This window comes from Anoplophora glabripennis, unplaced genomic scaffold (genome assembly GCF_000390285.2).
Source record: "Anoplophora glabripennis isolate ALB-LARVAE unplaced genomic scaffold, Agla_2.0 scaffold139, whole genome shotgun sequence".
Lineage (NCBI taxonomy): Eukaryota > Metazoa > Arthropoda > Insecta > Coleoptera > Cerambycidae > Anoplophora > Anoplophora glabripennis.
Genome location: NW_019417300.1, coordinates 428,454 through 449,096, shown reverse-complemented (window position 1 = coordinate 449,096; position 20,643 = coordinate 428,454). Strand labels below are relative to the sequence as shown.

The following is a 20,643-nucleotide window of genomic DNA, read 5'->3' as shown; positions in this document are numbered from 1 at the left end:
AACTTAGACAAATTTCGTCTTTGAAGATATCGGAAAAGTGAAAAATTATTTTGTCATTAATTTTTAACGAGAAATTTGATCTCTTTCTCTAACAATATAAAAATTGAGCATCACATTCCAGAGGTACAGATACCAACACCATATCTATTTTACCTTATGAAACACCAACGACTTGTCGGCAGAATTTGCGTGATTTTAAAGCAAAAAGGTTATACAGGGTGTTTATTAAGTACTTGCACAAACTTTAAAGTGTGAATCTTTGACTAATTTTAAAATAAAAAGTTTATATGAACATGGGCCCGCAACGGTTTGGTTCTTGATACAGAGCGTCAAAAAAAAATTTTTGGTTGGCATTTTGATTATATTTTTGTTCGAAAACATGGCAGTTTGACGAAATTCAGGAAACTGGGAGTATTAATGACGAGAAACTCAAATATTAACTTAGTTAGTTTTTTGTTTAATGTTAGAGGGTGCACATACAGTGTTGTACCTGGATTTAAATAACCATAACTTTTTTTGTCGCAGTGTATGTCATTTTTGACTAAACATACCTATTCTTATACCTATTTGTTGCTGAAAGCAGCCGTTTTGTAAAAAAACGTGTTTAAAGTTAAACCTGAGTTGAAATTTTGTTTTTAAAAAACAAGTGAAAAAATGTGTATTTTATTGATTGTATAGCGATGTGACAAACTTAGATTATTTACAAGACTAAGACTAAATTACTTCTACAAATAAGTTAACAATTACAATAATTGCTGAAAGAAATTTTTTTTTGGATGCTCTGTATCTCAAGAACCAAGCCGTTGCAAACTCTTGTTCATATGAACTTTTTATCTTAAAATTAGTCATAGATTCACCCTTTAAAGTTTTACAACACCCCGCATAAACATGGTTACGCAATTTATATTTTATATTTTATATTTTTGAAATTACATTTGCAAGGTTATAAGCTTCGAAAGGATTTTTTAATGGTAAGTTGTTGCATTAATTTTCAATAATCAAAACAGCAAAAATTGCAAAACGATGCTTTTAAAATTTATAATCAAAGTAGTTAAAACTTATTGAGGACCTCTGGAATTGTTCCATACATAAAGAAGGTGATAAATTATGGCCGTAGATAGCTCGCCGTCCATATGTCCATCCAGTTTTTTGTTGAAATAAAAATTGCTAGTTCAATTTCACTTTAGTTTTCGTAATGGAAACTTGTGTCTTTTATTCTTTAAGTTTCATCAAGCACTGCTATTTGTGAAAAAATAATGTTTAAGTGGAGTCATTTATCTTTTTGGATTCTTACTTTTAACTGTGCCTTCTTTTTGTGAAAAGACGGTGTATAAGCTTAATTGCCCATCAATAAATTAATGAACATGAAAGTAACATATGAAGCTGTTGAAACATGCGAGTTGATTGCGTATCTCTGTTTAGTGTGATCTGTTTGAACACTTGGAAGCCAGCCGAGATATCGATGGAGTCAGCGAATCCAAAAATGTTTCTTGGTATTATTTTTCTGTAAATCTAATTTCCCCAATTCTCTAAGTATGTAAACACCACAGACCACCTAGACTGGCCGTATCTAATTCCAATGCACGGGTACCAGTGAATGCAAAATCCGGGAAAGTGGAGTGTGGAAGGCAATCTGATCGCGCGCATCTTTAAGCAGATCCGGATTAAGTAATATTTTTATTACATATTAAACATTATATTGCATCTTATGACAAATATTCAATTTAAATTTTGTAATTCAGAAAATAGTACATTTTAGTGTCATATTAAATAAAACTACAAAATAATTTAAATATATTTATTATCCTCTAAATAATATTAATTTATTTAATATTTGTCTTTTCGTAGATTTTACCGAATTAAATAATTTGACTTCATGATTTATTCGTACATCGATATACTTTTCACATTCAGCCCTTACAAGTTCTATTAAATGATTACAATTGTTAGGCAAATTATCAAATTGATGTTCATGCAAATTTTCAAATATGTTCACATTCAGAAAGTTTTTTAATACATGATAAACAATTTTATTTTTCTGTAGCCTAGGTGTTCTGCTTTCATCATTATTTAAAAATTTTATTAATTTTTCTGTTTCTTAGCATATTACTACGACATCTCGAGATGGATACGTCAAACAACCACGATCTTTAATAAAAATTAATTGACTGTACGAATACTGAATCTGAAATTAGTTTTGTTTGCGATTTTTTTAATTGAAAAAAATATTTAATTAATTTTCAGCTATCTCGAAATGACGGGAATTGGTAAAATTTCATAAAAATTTAAGACTCACATAAAGTAAATAATTACTAAAAATATTTTACAGTAATTCATTCATTATTTTATAATAACAATATCACGTTAATCACTACACTATGTGGGCGAACAAAATTATAAAGCTAACCCTGGAAACTTGTGACGTCAACCGAAAAATGGCGTACATATTTACCTTTTATATATTCCTTTTTTTTACTTACCTAAAGAAGGAAACTTGTCGCTTCTCTTCACTAACTCGATCACTTGTATTTATACAATGTTTTACAATACACTTGCCCATGATAAAACGTCTAATTATCGAAATCACAGCGATGCGTACACGTCAAATGCTAGGACACGACTGAGCGCTGGGCTCCAAATCAGGCTCCAAAGTGTTTTCACCAAAGTCGCTCTATAAGCCAGTCTAGGTGGTCTGTGGTAAACACCCAGTTCGTAGATAACACATTGTGTTTTAATTTCGTAATTTCCGCATCAAATTTTCTTTCCCAGTTAGCTCAATATACTCGGGAAAACTCAAACTTTGCCAACACAGTACTTTACTCGACAATTTCAGTTCCTAAATCTAATTGCCAAAAAAAGTGTATTGCTGTGCGTGTTGACAAAACAAAGACCCAATTAATTCCGCCAGGCGCTCTTCCCTCATTACCTAGCACCGCCCGAAGACGAATTAACACCTCAGACGCCTTTATTACGTGGCAACTAAGCCGTAGAAGGCAATATTAATAACCATTTGCCCGGAAACGGGGCATATTCCGGTTCTTTCCTTCCCATTAGGCCGGCTCTCCAGTTGGGCCCCATGAATTTCGAGCCCATTGTCTCGCCCATAAAAGAATCGAGTGGAAACCTGTGCTTAAGGAGAGGATGGATGGTCCGGGCGCAGAGATTGTCCCGGGGTCTCCTCCCCTTCTACCCTTACAAGCGGACCGGTGACGTTTATGAGAGAATTAATGCGGATCTTTTTCTGGAAGAATAATTGCGAAACGTTGATACAAAGCCGACTTGACGGGGAAATAAATGAAAGCTGACTTATGAGTTATTTCCAGCTAAGTTTCGGGGGGGAGGTATGAAATTTACCTCCGCCGCCGGTGGGGTGGGGTGAATGCCTGTTAATAAATTTGTTATGTTAATTAGCGCCACGAAAATTAAAATTTATGTTAATAATAACAACGCGAGTGACAGCCTGATGGCTACATTACGCCGTGGAAGGCGAAAAACAATGGAACGAGTCGTCAAAAGAAACATTAATTATGCAGGGTGATTTCCTTTTAAATACGGAAACTGCAGGAATAGATTCATTACCAAAAAATAAGCAGAGTTTGCCCTATAAACTTTTTCCCTGTGGGACTCGTATTCGAGATGTGTTAAAATTTCTAAAAAATATACCGGGCTTTCAAAACGTTTGAAACCCCCTCTATCAGAAAATACTGCTCAATTAATAAAATGATTAGGACAAAAGTTGCAGGGTTTTGAGTGAGCAATCCAACGGTGCCCTTGACCATGAGCTTGAAGGTCATTCAGAGGTCAAGTTGAAAATTTTAAATGGAACCATATACTTTTGACCCCAGAAATGGAAAAAATTTAAATTTTTACGTTCGGATATGACCTTGAAGGTCATTTAGAGGTCAAGTTGAAAATTTTAAATGGAACCGTAAATTTTCAACTTCTAAATAACCTTGCAGATCATAGTCAAGGTCATATCCGAACGTAAAAATTTTCATTTTTTCCATTTCTGGTGTTAAAAGTCTACGGTTCTATTTAAAATTTTCAACTTGACCTCTAAATGACCTTCAAGGTCATGGTCAAGGTCACCGTTGGATTGCTCACTCAAAACCGTGCAACGTTTGTCCTAATAATTTTTTTGTTTGAGCAGTATTTTCTGAGATAGAGGGGGGGGTTCCAAACTTTTTGAAAACCCTGTGTATGTATATTAAATATATACAGGGTGTTCCACCTAAGAGGGATTATTCTGTAACTCTGTAACAGTAAAATGGTTTTAATAAAAGTTGTCTCGAATCATGCGTGCCATGCAAGGAAAATATTTTTAGCTTTACAGGGTATTCCATTTCGCGTGGTCGCTATACAACTTTGTCATTTTAAATGGAACACCCTGTATAATATTGCATTTTTTAATTCCTTAGTTAATATTAGGTAGAGTTTATTAAATGTACATGGTGTTTAAAACTTACCGTTTTCGAGATAATCAGTTGTTTTTGAAAAAAATCACGATTTCAGCTTTCTAAATGCAGTTTTCACAGTTCGTTTTGGCATAAATTACTCTATCTTGTCATCTGTGAGCAAAACGTGAACACCCTGTATCTCGAATACCACGTCTCTCAGGAGAAAAGTTTATAGAGCAAACTCTACTTATTTCTTGGCAATTAATCTATTCCTGCAATTTCCGTATTTAAAGTGAAATCACCCTGTATAGTAGGCATGTAATTCAGTACAGTGTGATTATTTAAATATATCGACAGTAAAATGGATGATGATGAGTTAACCCCGGTGAGAAAAGTTTACAACAAAATAAAAAATATACAGGGTGTCTCATAATTAATAGCACAAATTAAAACAGTTGTAAGTACATGATACTAGAAGTAAATAAATCTTAGTAAACATAGGTCCCATTTTCGAGATATACAGTGTCAGAAAAAGATTTTTTTAAAGTTTTTTGACGATACGAGGAACTCAAATTTTGTATACGTATTATCATTCTTATTAGCTACTTTTGAGCGTTAATTCAATTTTTATTCATATGACAGTGGCCGAGATTTTATAATTGTATAAGATTCTCTTGTCCCTAATTTTTACGACTCTGGGAAAATTGGTATTTTGAAAACCTATTTTAAATCATCAATGTTTTCTGCACAAAAAGGTAATCATCAAAAAGTTTAACACGAACCGGTTTCGAGATAAATGGCGTTTTATGATGGAAAACATGAGTGACAAAATGATAAAAAGATATTATTTCAAAACTAAAATAAATAACAAAAATCGCAACAATTGTTGAAAATGACGTCTACCTACGGTAATGCAGACTTCCAAACTACGTCTGCAATACGATCCGCAACACTCCGGGCATTTTGGGATCGGAAAAATTATGTGATTTTCATAATTTTTTTTGGTCGGTTTAATAAATATTTACTGAAAAGTTTTCAATGACTTCAAAAAGTACATAGTTTGAGGTGCTTGTAGAAACTTTTTCATTAAAAAATATTAAAAATATAGCATTCTGAAGGACCCAAATATTGGGATTTGCTAAAATAGTTATTTTAAAAAAAATCACGATTTCAGCTTTCTAAATGCAGTTTTCACAGTTCGTTTTGGCATAAATTACTCTATCTTGTCATCTGTGAGCAAAACGTGAACACCCTGTATCTCGAATACCACGTCTCTCAGGAGAAAAGTTTATAGAGCAAACTCTACTTATTTCTTGGCAATTAATCTATTCCTGCAATTTCCGTATTTAAAGTGAAATCACCATGTATAGTAGGCATGTAATTCAGTACAGTGTGATTATTTAAATATATCGACAGTAAAATGTATGATGATGAGTTAACCCCGGTGAGAAAAGTTTACAACAAAATAAAAAATATACAGGGTGTCTCATAATTAATAGCACAAATTAAAACAGTTGTAAGTACATGATACTAGAAGTAAATAAATCTTAGTAAACATAGGTCCCATTTTCGAGATATACAGTGTCAGAAAAAGATTTTTTTAAAGTTTTTTGACGATACGAGGAACTCAAATTTTGTACACGTATTATCATTCTTATTAGCTACTTTTGAGCGTTAATTCAATTTTTATTCATATGACAGTGGCGGAGATTTTAGAATTGTATAAGATTCTTTTGCCCCTAATTTTTACGACTCTGGGAAAATTGGTATATTGAAAACCTATTTTAAATCATCAATGTTTTCTGCACAAAAAGGTAATCATCAAAAAGTTTAGCACGAACCGGTTTCAAGATAAATGGCGTTTTATGATGGAAAACATGAAAGTGACAAAATGATAAAAAGATATTATTTCAAAACTAAAATAAATAACAAAAATCGCAACAATTGTTGAAAATGACGTCTACCTACGGTAATGCAGACTTCCAAACTACGTCTGCAATACGATCCGCAACACTCCGGGCATTTTGGGATCGGAAAAATTATGTGATTTTCATAATATTTTTTGGTCGGTTTAATAAATATTTACTGATAAGTTTTCAATGACTTCAAAAAGTACATAGTTTGAGGTGCTTGTAGAAACTTTTTCATTAAAAAATATTAAAAATATAGCATTCTGAAGGACCCGAATATTGGGATTTGCTAAAATAGTTATTTTAAAAAAATAAACCAATTTTAATAAAAAAAAATCACTTTTAGATGAGCTCAATTTCCGTTTTCTCCCAACCAAAAAAAAAACTTTTTTGAACAAACTAAAATATCCCTCGTTCAGTCCATTATTATAACAAATAAGCACACAATAAACTCTGCAACGTTCATCCCAATCCATCTTCGAAGTACGATCTTAACAAATATTTTTAATTAAGATTTTTCACCTCTAAATAATCTCCAGAATAAAATCACTTTGATTTCAAATCAAAACTCATAACCGGACGTATAATTCTCAGTTCTTTCAAAATCCGAAGTAAATAATGGTCAAAAAATAGTAGTTGACCTTGAAAATGACGCTCACGGTCAAACCCAAGGTCACCAAGTAGTGTCCCCGATAACCTCAACAACTTTTATAGAGGTAGTTTTCCTGATATATCGCTATACTGACAAGACACCAACCAGTATGAAAACTTAAAGACATTTGACCTTCAAATGACCTCTAGATGACCTTGCAGATCAAAGCCGTCACGTTGATTTGATAATTCAAAACCACATCTGAACATTTCTATTTGAAAAATAAAAGTTGATTTTCAAATGACCTTGAAAATAATCCTCAAGACCCAATACAAGATAACCAACCCCGATGACCTCAACAACTTTTGTAGAGGTCATTTTCCTGACGTCTCGCTACCTTGACGTGTTATTCATCCATACTTTTAGGACACCCTGTATAATCATTACGTTGCGATATTCTTAAGCAGTAAAAATTGCCGTTGTTACACTTTTGCCTCATAATTCTATTTAAGGCGTTTATACTTTCCAGTCAAGTCAATAAATTAAAATTATTTTATGTTAATGAAATAAATTGAATATTATTTTATCTCCAGGTTGTTCATGTCAATTGGCATCAAAGTTTACTCTCGACGACATTTAACGCATTCTTCCAGTAAAACGAATTAACCGCCAAACAAAGCCTCCCTTATAACAAGGTCATATCCGCGTCCGCCCTCTTTATCCCGCACTAAAAAAAAACGTCAAACAGATGATGAAGCGTAATCTGTTTCGCCGTCAGGGGAACGTCACCAGCTGCGCGTCACCGCGACTAAAAGCCCGCTTAAGTGTTTCTTTCAGTTGTGATTAGGTCTCAATTATACGATTCGTTGCAGGGGATTTAAATGTGAAATTTCCACGCCAGAAGAGATTCCATTGGGTACATAGAGGTTAGTTAGTGATTTGGAGAATGGAACTATCATTGTCGATCCTTGATTATTTTTTTAATTTAGGAATAACGTACTTCAAAAATTTGTAACTGTATTATTGGAATTTACGATTGCATTTTTACTACAACACTAATTATAATTTTTTTATTATACAGGGTGATTCACAAATGGTGACCATAAATGAAACCTCGTATTCTTTAGTGAATTTTAAGGGGAGTTTTTCCTATAAAGTTATAGGATAGTATCCCGCTATATAATCGATTAAGAATCTTGTCTATGAAGTTCGACATCTTCAGGATGCCCAAATTCTTGATATCGAAGAACATTATTTGACTTAATTTGATAGTATATTTTAAAAAAAGTATTAAATTCATTTAAACTAGATTAATATATTTAAAATAAAACCAAAATATGTGAAATAAAAATAAAATATATACTATACATATTTAAAAAGATAATGTAGTTTTTTTTTAAGTTATGTTCCAATATTATAAAAAATTGATTACAACCTTATTAATACTAGACGCTTAATAGGACCCTTATTGGAATTTAAGAGAATTCTTGTTGGTAACTAAACGGATTTATAACTGAATCCAACTACTAGATTCTTAATAAGATTCTTAGTATTCTGTTCAACAACAGAATTTTTGAAATTTTATTAAATTTGAAAGCTATTTATCTGGATTGCGTTAATACCTATTGTAATAAATTAGAATTCCAACTGTATTTTTTAGTTAGATTCTTAATGAGTATTATTAGACTCATTAAGATCAAATTATTATTTGATCTCTATTGATTGGAGTTTAAACAGATTCTTAATGAAAATGAACCGGACTCTCTGATTCTCAAGGATTCTTAACTAGATTCTTACCGAATCTAAATAATGCATTTGTACTCAAATTTAAGATTCTTATTGAAAGCAAACTGGATGTTAAATAGATTCATATTGGAAGTCTTAAATGGATCTGTATACATCTGTTTAAATTTTCTTTTACAAATTGACTGCAATAAATAAATGATTCCAAAGTTATTCTTACTAGAAACAAATTACATTCTCAACAGTTAACATGGCAACAATTAATGAGTCCAATGACGTGATCATTATTGACTTCGGATTAGAAATTGGATTCTCATAGATTCTTAACTGAATTTCTCACTCACTGTGTTCAATAATTGGAATCTATTGAATTTACTAGGATTTTTATTGGAAACAAAATGGAACTGTTAAGTAAGTTCTCTTAATAAGATTATAAGGTTCTCAGTAAGATTTCTTTTACACTTCAATAATTCCTGATTCCTTAAAAGCCAGCTGGATTCTTCAATGGATATTTATAGATTCTTAAATAAATTATCGTTTACACATTCTCTCATGTATTATTTATGTTATTGGACATGAAAGTAATTCATCTTGGAAAATTAACTACCTATATCATTTAAAGTACTTGAAATAGAACAAAGTGCGCAATTTTTTTATGGAAAAGGAATAACGTAAACTAGAACAAAAATCCCCCCATCTTCGAAAAATTCGACGCGTCGCCGGAGACCAACATTGATTAATAACCTCGCTGGCGAATAATAAGGCCGAAAAAAATTTCATTGAAAAGGTTAAATTCCATTAAAAAGTCATGTGAGTATAATAGGACAGGGGTGGAGGCGGATCGATCGGAATTCATTTGTTATTCCCTCCTTTGAGTAATGGAATTTTAATTGCCCTTTCAATAATAATTGATAAAGGGGAGAGGAGGGACATGCTCGTCCAAGGGTGTCCATTTTTACTGCATTAATGTCACTAGTGTAGGTCAGTAGGAAACCGACAGTTACATTAGGAAGGAATATTTAATTTTTTTCGTTTGTCTCTAGAAGAAATTCCAAAAGAGCCAAATTATTTATTACTAAGTGTAACTAGATAGGTATTGCTGGTATAATTCGATGCTAGTTGAGGCATGTAGCCCGCAGAGTAGTCGTTTTCCGCAATATCAGTTAAGAGTCTTGCCTGAGGTTAGATGTTTTTTGGTATCGAAGAGTCTAAATATCTACTAAAAGATACTACACCAGACATTATTTTGATTACCCATCATTTTCTTCCGTCTTGGATTACCGTAGAACCAGTAACAGCAATTATGGGTATTAATTAGCAAGACCATTATTATAAACTTTCATAATTTTCATACAAAATAAAAAATTGTAACAAAAAAGCTAATCTCCTTCCGAATTATCAGGACGTATATGATACACTATGTGTGCTTTGGATAAATGAACATTATTTCTGGAAAAGGTTCTCTGACAAAAGGCGAAAAACATTGAACAATTTCTTGTGCAATATTTCTAATTGAAATATTGTAAAACTTTAGCTGTATGGTGACCAAATTTACCTTTCACAACATGGATCAAGTCTTCAAGAGTTTTCCGATCTAAATGTAGTCGGTTTGAATAACGCAGAGCATATGCTCTTATCATATGTTCTGGCAATTTGTATACACTCGCCATAAATTATAATCATGTAGTACTCTTTTTCATTAGCGCACTGAACCATCTTAAAACAAAATAGTTGAACTGCCAAAATTGGGAAACTTTTACAAGAAGCATCTGATAATAGATTTCTGCTAGAAAAGATAATTCAACAACTTTTGAGGTAATTTTAATAATTATTAGTGTTTGTGGAACTTTTAGAAGAGATGAGCTACTAAAAATAACGATCGATGATATATAGGTCTGGCCAGGTAATTCTTTGGCATAGACTAAGTAAATTACATGCATCTCCCCTATCAACTTCGGGTGGAAGGGGTCGGACATGACATATATCATCAAGGCTCCAACTCGAACTCTCGTAATTGGTTGGCTGTGGGAGCGCACGTGCCCCGTTACATTTTTTGTGAACCAACCGAATACCTAAAGCGTTTTGCTGTTTGTTTAGTTTTATTTTTATTATTATTCCATTTAAACCTTTGGTAAGAGGTATACAGAATATTACAAAATAAAATTGGTGTACAGGATGATTCACTATATTTTGACCCCCCTTTAACTTTTTTGTTTTAAGAGTTATAAAAAAATGTGAAATATAAAAGTTGCACGAGTTTTTATGAATTTTTCAAAAATTATAGTAGAAAAACAAATGAAGTCCAAACAAAATGGCCGCGGATGTTAACTTTGTTAAGTTAAATGGAACACCCTGTATATTTTTACATATTTAGATAGAACGTTCCCTGTAGAGCATAGCCATATAGGGTTTGTTGGGTCCATCTCTAACAATAAGCAAGATACTTTTAAAAAACGAAAAGAAGACATCTTGTAATTGTTAAACCTTTTACATAATCATTATCATTTTCAGTATTGTGAAAACTAAATTTTAAAATCTTCAAACATTATTTTCTTGAAATTTTTGTTATGTAACACCATAATTTTTCATGATCTGTGTATGTAGAATGACACGCTCTTTCAAATGGCATGGTCAAAATTGGGGGTTGCTATTTAAAAAAATTGTCGATGACGTCATATCTCGAACAACGATGACGTCACAAATATGGGTCGTATGTCAAAAAGTGCCTTTTTTAAACACAAAATCGACGTGCCAGGGGATTTTTTCGAAAACTTCTCAATTTAAAAAATAATGAATTTATTCGTTACTTTTCGAAAGCACTGTATATTAAAATTTGATAGCTCCGTCCGCGTTATAGAGCAAAGTTCTTCTCCATACTCTATTTTAATTCTAAATAATTTTCTAATTATGTGTAACTTATTTTAATTAAATAATAATACATATTGTCAATCAATAACAATGTTATCAAGACATTACTTCCTGCCACTGTTACCACCTACCGTATAATGATCCATGAGTAATTAGACCTCTCACAGCCTAATTAGTGAGATTTCGCCTGAAAGAGATCTAACAATTACAAGATGTATTATTTTCTTAATAAAAAAACCTTTTCATTTGTTAAAAGTATATTGCTTATTGTTAGAGATAAACCCAACAAACCCTATATGGTTATGCTCTACAGGGAACGTTCTATCCAAATATGTAAAAATATACAGGGTGTTCCATTTAACTTAACAAAGTTAACATCCGCGGCTATTTTGTTTGGACTTCATTTGTTTTTCTACTATCATGTTCGAAATATTCATAAAAAATTGTGCAACTTTTATATTTAACATTTTTTTATAACTCTAAAAACAAAAAAGTTAAAGGGGGGTCAAAATATAGTGAATCACCCTGTACAGTGTCGAACAAAAAATTAATATTATTAAATTGTATTGTGCAGAGGAAGTCGTTGGTCGATTTATATTTTCACACCCCGACGAACCAGTCCCCACTGCTAGAACTGTTTTGAGTAAGATTGAGGAGTCTTTGTCAACTGAAAATTTAACGAAAATGTCGACTTTTGATGAGTTTTCGAAAAAAAAATTTATACTGACGTTTTAGTTTAAGTTTTATTGTTGGAAGCCGCGCGCAACTCGATTAATTTTTGAACCTGTTTGAAAATGTAAAGAATTTTGGGTGCCCATGTTTTGTGTTACAAGGTTTTTTAGTAGAACAACAGAGACTTTGGCGCATGACACATTCCAAGATAACCAAACTCGACGCAGTCGCGTGACAAATCATTTCTCGAGAACAACACCAACCAAAAGCACCTCGAGGAATCCCCTCCATTGTGACATATCCGTAAGCCGTTCTCGCCTCACGCCACCGCCGTAACTCAGGCCTTATTTAATCAAGACGCCGATTAAACTTCTTTTTTACAAAACTCCCTGCAAACACGCTACAGAGCCCGAATAGGTAATCCAATAACCCGGAGTCGGACTAGTCTTAATTTCTCGCGACGAGAAACTCCAACGGCGCGGGGGGGCCCAATCGAATTAAGCCCCGGGACCAGGCGATGCAGCGATTCCCGAATCCAATTTAAAAAAATGTATAAACGTCAACGACGTATACAATATACGTCCCGCGGGGCGGGAGAGGGGGGACGGGGACTCGTTTCGCATCTCCCCGGGCTGTTTTTGACGAGGACGGAGAGGTCCCGATGGCTCGCGGGTCGGGAGGGACCCTCGTTATGATATACCGGAAATCGACTTTTTATATCACGCGCTGAATAGCCGTGATTTAAGAGTAATCTCCGAGAATACTGAAACCTACCTACAACTGATAAGATGTAGGGAAAATATATGCAAAAATAGGGAAATATCTCCAACAAAAGAGAACCTCTAAAAAGAAAGGGAAGAAAGTTTAAATCGTCTATAAATACCAATGAGTGAATAGTACGAATGGTTTCCTCATTGCAACATAAATTTGGTATATAAAGTTAGCAGACCACATTTACGAGACTGCAAAAAAACTATAAGAGATTTTGTTACTTTCTTGTTGCTATTTTGTTACACTAAAATGAATTTTTACCTTGTCATTTTCGAAAATATTATATACTGCTAATTTAAATCTTCCAGGCAATTTCTCAGCATCTAATGATATCTACGACTATGACAATGACAACAAAATTTCTTACTTTAAGAGTTCTTTCAGAATCCATAGTCACATTTTCGATTTGGTGATTTCTAATGCCAAAAAAAACAAAGAAAAAAACATGAAATACTTAAATGCAGTTGGGCTAAAAATTACAAAAATATGCTCAGGATATTTCGTTTCTTTGTTGATAATATTTTATCAAAATACATTTTGTTACACCATAATAAATTTTACCCATTCAACTATTTTTTGAGAACTATATAGTGTGTATATACACGCGGGATTGCTAAGCGCCTCCCTACATATTACAACAAAAAAGTTTACAGAAATGATTTACTTTTACTTTTATGAAGCGAGCATTCAATAGACCTAATAAATGGCATTGTAAACAACTACCGAAATTAATACAGAGTTTTAGTGAAAACAAAATTCTACTTTTCAGATTAAGTCGTTAATTGATGTGCGGTGGATGTGAGAGGGGGAAAGCAAATTTTTTCTGCAAAATTGCAAAAATGTTTAAAAAATACCTATTTTATTTGAGTTTTTTACTTACATCTTGGAACCTACGCATTTTGGAAGAATATTGAAGAGGAAAAAAGTTTTAGAATTGAATTTTGCACAATATACTGTAAGTGAAAAATGTTTAAATGTATTACCAATGTTGCAAAATAGCAATAATTAATGAAAAAAAGGCAAAATAATCAAGTTTTTTGGATAATTTTTTTAAATATTTTAATTGCTCCGAGGACATTCTAATTTTTGTAAAAAAAAACTTTAGAGTATAATACACACACCAAATTTCTTTAAAATCGGTTCGATAGTTTTCACAAAATAACAAATTTTTCGAATTTTCAAAACCTTGTTGCACAGCCTCAAATAAAGCATCTACAATCTAGATACAAAAATAATAATTTTAAAGTACTATTTTTTCTTAATTTTATCTGTATTTAAGAAAAAAATTAATTTCCAAATAATTGTTTTTATTTGTTTAAACAAAAATTATTTAAATAATTGTAATAATTATAACTAAATACATTCATATTCAGTGTTAAAATATATATGAAAACAAATTTTTTCATTGAAAAAATGCAATAGCATAGGGTAAAATATACAGTATATTTAATGCATAAATAATAAACTTTGTTTATAACAAAATATGTGCAAATTAGACAGTTGGCATTACGATATTCGAATTCCTTGGCTCGCGAGACATCGGATTAAAAAAAAGATCGAAATTGGTCCATTAGAAGCCGAGATAATGCAATTTTTTTCGTACCTTCGCATTTTGAACCTCCGAATTCAGTCTCGGAGCGAAAGCCCCCTCCCCCACTTTTCGTGTTTTGAGTCACTTTTCGCGCGTGCGAGCGACAGCTTTTCCGCTGATTTATCTATGTTGCCGATAACTTATAGATATGAAAATTTTTTCCAGCTTAGAAATCGGAAAAACGAAGCCACTGTATCAAGGTTATTGCTAAATTGTTTATAAATGAACGGTAAATGCCGATAAACTTTGACTGCTTATATCTAGAGAACCAATAAACGGAATTTAACTTTTTTTAAAAAAAAGAAGCGTATTTCCAAGTACTTTAAAACTATAATTTAAAAAAAAACTAAAATGGAAATTGATAAATGTAATCTAATTGTTGAAAAATAAAAAAAAAAGTGTTAACTTTAAAAATTTACTGTGGATTTACCGATTTCAATTTTTCAAAAACCGTTTGAAAGGTTGAGCGGTCTTTTTTATATGAAAAAATTTTCAGGTATCTAGATGCTTTATTTGAGGCTGTGCAATATACTTAGAAAATTCGAAAATTTTTTTCAAAAAATTATTTTGCGAATACTATCGAACCGATTTTAATGAAATTTGGTGTTGTTTTATTACACTCTAAAGTTTTTTTTAGCAGAATTAGAATGCCCTCGGAGTAATTAAAATATTTTAACAAAATTATTAAAAAAAGTTGATTATTTTGCCTTTCTTTCATCAATTATTGCAACATCGGTAATAAATTTAACTTATAAAACTTTTTTATATTCTTCCAAAATGCATAGGTTCCAAGATAGAAGTAAAAAACTCAGATAAAATAGGTATTTCTTTAAATTTTTTTACCATTTTTGCAATTTTGAAAATATTCCGGACCTCGCCCAGATCTAGGAATCTACATTTTTATTACGCGAGTTGTGCTGAAGGTAATCCAGAAAAAATTAGCTTGTCCCCTCTTACATCCAAGAAGTGGGGTCTTTCTGGTTCGAATAATGTGCGCAGAATGAAATCTGACTTATTCTTCTGCATTTTATTATATCAGAGTTTATACTAAGAAAGTGGCACTAAACAGTTATATTTGTAAAGTCCGTCCTTACTGAAAATGGATACATTCTTTTGTGATCAATTAAGTAAATCACGCAGTTAATTCACCACAAATCATTATTGCAAGCACGTAACTTCTCAAATTGAAATAACCATATGTTCTTGACTGTATACATGGGGTTCTGAAAGTCCGTCAGAAAATTTCGGGAGATGATTATACGGATTAAAATAGTAACAGTATGTACTGAACATTTTTTTCGAATTGTCATTTGTTTCCAAGTTACAGCTTGTCAAAGTTCATTTTTTTTTATTTTTCTATTTAAATAACTTCATTAATTCAAATGTTATTAGTCTCTCATTTGGCACACCCGCTAAGTAGATGAAGCTCTATTGAACCAGTCATAGAAAAGTTTCACTATGCGCCGCTAGAGGGCACTTTACCAAGAACTCAAAATTTGTTTTATTCATAACTTTTTTCTCTTGCTGGACATCATAGAAATTTAAACGTTATTGAAATGAAAAATAATATCAGAAAAAATTATGTACTCTTAATTCAAGTCGATAAATGTAACCGTTTAGCAGGAAATCGAGTGGCTCTGCAGCAATTGAATATATTGACTTGAAACTCTGTATAGACATCAAGGACAGTACTACCAACCTACAAAAAAATAATTGTATGCTTTCATAATACCCGTGAATTTTAAATAAGTACTTCAACGTATTTTTTGGACACAGGATTACGTTACCGACCTTAAAATTAAAATATATTTTTTAATACAGTCGTATTTATTAAGTTTCTTTAATTTTAAAAAGGGGACACAAAAGACGAAATAAAGCCAAACAGTCTTACGCTTTACGGAGAAACCCCTAAATCATTGTTGAAACCGCCTGTCCTGTACCCGGGCTTGCAACAGGGCCAGAAAAGCCCCTAACGCCGCGGTGATAAATACATACCTCGAGTTATTATTAATTGCGCCCGGTCTAATAAAAAAGAAAACAGCCATATATCAAACCTCGGGGGCCTCGATTTTTCATGGCTGAAATTTTAATAAAGAAAACAATAAAATGTCCCGCCAGGATAACGCGAATAACATCGCGTCATCTCGGGCCGCGACCTCGCGAGAAAAAAGGACGCAAAAAAGGCAAATAGACGACGATCAGCGATAAAACTATTTTACATTTAGACGAGCAAGGACGCGGGGTTCGTATAAAATGGTTCGCCAGGGGCAATTTGCGGATGGAGGCTTATAGTTCATTTCGCTGAAACAAGAAATACAAAAACTGTCATAAAATATCAGAGTATCTATGCGGAAAAGCATCAAAGCAATATGTTTTAGATACTCAGTGTACGTTGCGTTGGGCCTGTCGGCATGTGAAGACTTTTGGTTTTCAGTGGAATAAAAAAATTACCTTGTACGGGATACTTTAAACTTGACGCTTTGCTCTTGCCTACAGATTTAAAAATTCTAAAAAAGAAAAAAGGAAATTGGAAGGAAAATCTTTTTCTATTTAAGTAAAAAATTGGAAAATTTGAGAAAAATTGAAGAAGCTCGAAAGAAAAACGCTTGGAGACATACTTAATATATTTTTCCTGGAATAAACCTCAATGAGTATGAAAATTACATATTTTTTATAAAATTTATTTATTCGAGGTAGGGATGCATTCAAATCTCAAATTAGTAGAACACATGCTAAAATTAAGAAAAGATAAGTTTTGTTTTATTTAAAAGATCGAACAAAGTAACATGTTTATTCATAAACAACGAAAAAAAAGCTAGTTCCAAAGCAACATGTTCTAAGTAATTTTGAACGTACTTAGAATATTTATTAGCTTCATCTAAAAGCAGAAATAGTCTCAAGATTTTAAATTAAAATTATTTCTAAATGTTACTTTTTAAATATATTATAATGTGCTACTTAAATTAGCAAAGGATAACGATTGCAATGACGTCACTTTGCGAAATGGTACAGTGTTGTCAGGTTGCAATTTTTTTCAGAATGTTTAAGAGAAATAATGCCTAATGAAATAATTTAGGAAACGATCAGAAAATTAATATTGACATAGAATTGTGCAGTGCGATCATTGCAGTCAGTATTTTCTAGAGCCCTTCATATAGAGTACTTTTTACAAACGTAAGAACACAATAGTAGGAAATACATTAAAATATACAGGGTGATTCACAACTTATCCAAAAAAATTTGGGAATAGATACATCATGAAAAATAGAGTAATTATCGTAAAAAAAATTTTGTAAAATCCTTATAGTGTCTGAGAAAAAAATTATTGAAGTTGTAGTATTTACAACCCTTAGATCGCTCGGCTACTGTAGTCTCTAGTATCATTCGTGTTGTACGCTGTGCCCAATGCGCTCTCTCCACGTGGCCCCAGGTGATTCCGAATACTGAAATCCGATTCGATTTTTGCGAGTGTTTACATTAGTTTTTCAAGTGTCAAAAATGGCTTACGTGTATAGCAACTCGGAGTTGATGGATATCGTAGATTGGTGAAACAAGACAACATTTGTGTTATGGTGAAACATTTGTGTTATGATGAACATTTGTGTTAGTTAAACTGGGTAAGACGGGTCTAAATGTGTTACACGTCGGTGGACAAAATTTTGAACAGTTGTAACATCAGGTATGTCAAATAATTTTATTAATTAAAACCACAAATTAATTTTTTTAATTAATAATAACAATAGCGGCAAAAGCAGTTGAATTTGCTGATATTTGCTGATATAAAATAGGTGTTATAAAATTGTATTGTATTTCTTTCCTTGGGAAAGACATTCTTTCAATTTTTTTTTTCGTTCATGGATGCTTTGCCTTGCGCAAGATCAGGTGTTACAATAGAGCAGTTACCAGTGCCATGCAAAAGTGTATTTTTTAAATCATTTTCTAACTGCCTTTTTTTGATTTTTTTTACAAATTGTATTTGTAAGAGTCCCCTGAACAATCGAAAAGTTTTTTTGGATAAGTTCTGAATCGCCCTGTATATTTTTAAGTGTATTCATCAATACTTTTGCCATCGAGAATGTTGATTAAAATGAATGACATCAACTTTCGATTGAAAGAAATTCAATAATATTTCAGCATCAATATCTGCAATTCTGTAGTAGTTGGAACTCTATATCATAGATTTTAAAGAAAGTTCAATTTTCCTCTTTTCCAATTTTCCAAAAACCGGGTTTTTCATTAATTGATCCATTTAAGGAATGGAATTATTTATTTATTTATTTTTAGTTGCAGAGATAACCAATTAAAGAGAAAATAATATCCAAATGACTTACCACTAAGATTTTTGTTAAGAATTTTTTTGCAATCACCATCTTTCTAAAAATTGCATATAAATACACATTTGATTGTCATTTAAGTAGGCATTCCATTGAGATAAGTAAACGGAGATAAATAAACCTTAATTATCTCAATTATGTAGTTTCACTTCAAGTACCAAACATTTGCTTAAGTTGACAATATGTTGTAAAATAAAAAAAACTTATCGCGAACACATTTTTAAACAATGAATTATTAAAATACGGAAAAAAGTTATAAAAAGTTCAAATAACTTTATAATAACGAATTTGTATACCGGACGAAATTATTGTAACACAAAAAGTTTTCATGAAATTGAAAATTTTTTTTTTTTAATTTAGATACTTCTCGTAAGCTTTTCAATTTCTTATTATAACCGTGTCTCTAATTTAAATAAATATTTCGCACTTGAAGTGACAATTAGAATTTGTCAACTTACCTCCTTGGAAAGCTTACTTATTTGATTTGTATAATTTGATTCGCATTTATTTTTCGAAAAATATTCGTAACTTCTTAACAAAAGTTCAGAAAAATGTGACACTATGTATTCTCATCGGAAAACTAATATCGTTGATGAATTCTAAAAAATTATATTTTTGGAATAAAATAAATCGTATTTATTCCCACTTGAGATTTCGTTTTTCTGTTTGCCCGTGAACACCCTGTATATACAATACATTTTTACGAGTACTGAACCACTAGATAAAGAAAGAATAGTCAGAAGCGACAAAAACAATAACACATGCCTTACTGGAAGTTTGGGACATATTATTGCTACCCACGCTTTGACCTTATAAAGGACGAACAAATAGAGCTGGAGAGCAGTGAAACAATCCGAAAGAAACGACCAAAAAGTGACCTGTCCGACACCAATACGCAATACGTGATGTTGAAAAAAAAAATATAGTAATAACAGGATATTTTTATATGAAACAGCTTCCTTGTTTTTCATTTGATTTTGGGACTTTAAGAATCTTCATAAAATCACAAAAATATTCATAATATTTTTGTTAAATTATAGTAAATCATTAGTGTCAGTTGAATGTATAACAATTATAATACATCAACCATATCTATGATACACGTATATACTTTGTTCAAATTTTAAATTGCTTTCACTTGTTTTTAAGCAACTGCGCCACAGGTACCTTCAACATGGGGGCGTAGCTCAGATGGTAGAGCGCTCGCTTAGCATGCGAGAGGTACCGGGATCGATACCCGGCGCCTCCAATTTTTTTAATTGCCAAATATTTTACGATTAAAATAAAAATATTTTTTCTGTAACGGGACAAGTAACAAAATGTCACTTTATGAAATTGCTTTTTTCCTCGGGAAAAAAGTGAGTACTTTTTTCCCGGATATATACAATATACATAAGTAAAGGTAGATATTTAAAATAATTTTTGTGACGCTACTTTCGCTGCTTCTACTAACTCCGGTGGAGTCAGAGAAAACTCGGAATCAGACATTTTTTAACTTTATATTATTCAAAATAACTACTAAACAACCACTAAGTTTGCAATTTTTAAATCAAATCACAGAATTAAATTGACAGATATTTGATTACTTTAAAGGTTTCCTTAGCAACGCAGATGTAATTGTCGCTATAAGTATAACAGCCTACCAATTTAAAACTTTAGTGACTAATATATTGTAATAATGTTTTTTCAATATTAAATCGTTGTTTTTCCCGTCACAGAAAAAAATAGTGTATTATACACGGGAAAAAAGTAGATTTTACCTCTC

General features: G+C 32.0%; 1 protein-coding gene and 1 non-coding gene across 2 annotated transcripts in view; one reads left to right on the top strand and one right to left on the bottom strand.

The window, feature by feature from the left end:
- The window catches only part of LOC108906375 (liprin-alpha-2-like), a 298,472-nt gene that overhangs the window by 217,666 nt on the left and 60,163 nt on the right, over nt 1-20,643 (bottom strand). The gene's annotated exons all lie outside the window — the stretch shown is intronic.
- Trnaa-agc lies at nt 20,055-20,127 on the top strand. Its single transcript has one exon. It is a non-coding gene; the product is annotated as a tRNA-Ala (tRNA).